This window comes from Ciona intestinalis, unplaced genomic scaffold (assembly GCF_000224145.3).
Source record: "Ciona intestinalis unplaced genomic scaffold, KH HT000219.1, whole genome shotgun sequence".
NCBI lineage: Eukaryota > Metazoa > Chordata > Ascidiacea > Phlebobranchia > Cionidae > Ciona > Ciona intestinalis.
The window spans coordinates 17,209-18,784 of record NW_004190540.1 but is presented as its reverse complement, the minus strand read 5'-3'; the positions used below and the strand labels follow the sequence as shown (position 1 = coordinate 18,784).

Here is a 1,576-nt window from a genome sequence, read left to right as displayed (position 1 = left end):
TTCGTATTTGGNNCTCGGTTNNCAAGTTACAAAACACAACGGTAANNGGATGGAATACACACATACATAACGTATTTATTTATGCATTACATTAATACACACGGGTGCGTTCTTCACGGTTGCGTGTAAAACAAATATACTTTACCCTTTAAACGGAAATAAACAACCTAAATATGTGCCAGAAGTAGCGCTGCTTTATATTTACGATGTTTTCCTCAACCAAGCAAAATGTGTGTTACGTAATAGTAGGGATTCACACGTGGATTCATTGCATCATAATAGCCATTGTTTAACCTGTCAATTAAATACGACATAATAACAATTCACACTTTGATTATTTGCGTCATTTTGTTCTTTATGGTTGGTTTATTCATATTTTAGCGAAACATATATTAAAGCGATTTTACTTCCAGGTGTAAAAGTTTACATTAAATTGAGAGCAAAATCATTTCGAAAAATATACTTTCAATTTAATGTAAACTTTTAGCCCCTGAAGTTAGTTTCCCAAGTTGAGAAGTTTTGTAATTTATCCACAGACTGATACAGTGACGCAGAGCAACGGGAAACCTGGTTATCATGGAGATTGGATCTCTGGTTATCCGCGTAGAGGAAGTGGATACAAGACGTACACCGGATTGTTGCTTGACATCGTACCGCCAAGTTCAACCAGCTCCTACCACGGAATGTGGAATCATCGCCCGACATTGGTTGTTGCGGCCGTTACACCATTATGTTCAACTAACCTAATGTATCTTAGTTAGCATAAGTAGAATGAATTAATATTTAAATGGATGAATGTAAGGTATATACAAGGGTCGAATTAGTAGCGTGCATTTTCTCTTTGTTCAAATTTGACGCATTTTTCCGCAAGGTTTAATCACTCACGCCAACACACGTTTATAACATTCGTTCACTCTGCGTCGCATTGTAACGGTAATAATACCATCTACGGTAAAAACGGTTAAATATAAAAATATAATAATAAAAAAGTTTAAAAGATAATTTATTTAAAAATAAAATAAATTTATGAGGTATATTCGGTCAAATGTTTAAAATATCTCTCAGCGTGAAATTGTTTATTTTCTATAAAGCAAACACACTTTTAATCCTAACAAGGTAAATGCATTTAATTATGATAATAATCGACGTAACAATTGCTTCTATGTTGTAACAATCTAATTGTTACTCAATCCCTATTATGACGCAATAACTCTGTGTAAATTGCTACTATGTCGTAACAAACCACATGTTCATCTAACTCATCGTAATAATCGTAATTATAGTTTAGTGGGGTAAGATTAGGGTTAGGGGTTAGGGGCGCGCACACACGTCGTGTATTTGAAGTTACGATTCCTTTGTTTATAATTAGTAGCTTTTTTGAAACCATTGTTACTTAAATATATTTTTGTCTGTCTGGTACGTTGGCCTTACTGCGAGGACGCCAGCCTTATACGCGAAGTTAGATGGTTTTATACGTTTGGTAACAGTTTGTCCATCGCTAAGTAAATTTATTTATCACAAAATGCTAATTCGACCCTTGCGTATATGTTCGTGGCAACGACAGTCGTTATAACAC

At 34.7% G+C, this 1,576-nt stretch overlaps 1 long non-coding RNA gene across 1 annotated transcript; it reads left to right on the top strand.

Annotated features, from left to right (window-relative positions):
* On the top strand, positions 1-958 carry LOC113475321. The gene is made up of 2 exons (XR_003397067.1): positions 1-41; positions 537-958. It is a non-coding gene; the product is annotated as an uncharacterized LOC113475321 (long non-coding RNA).
* Positions 959-1,576: the final 618 nt, after the last annotated feature.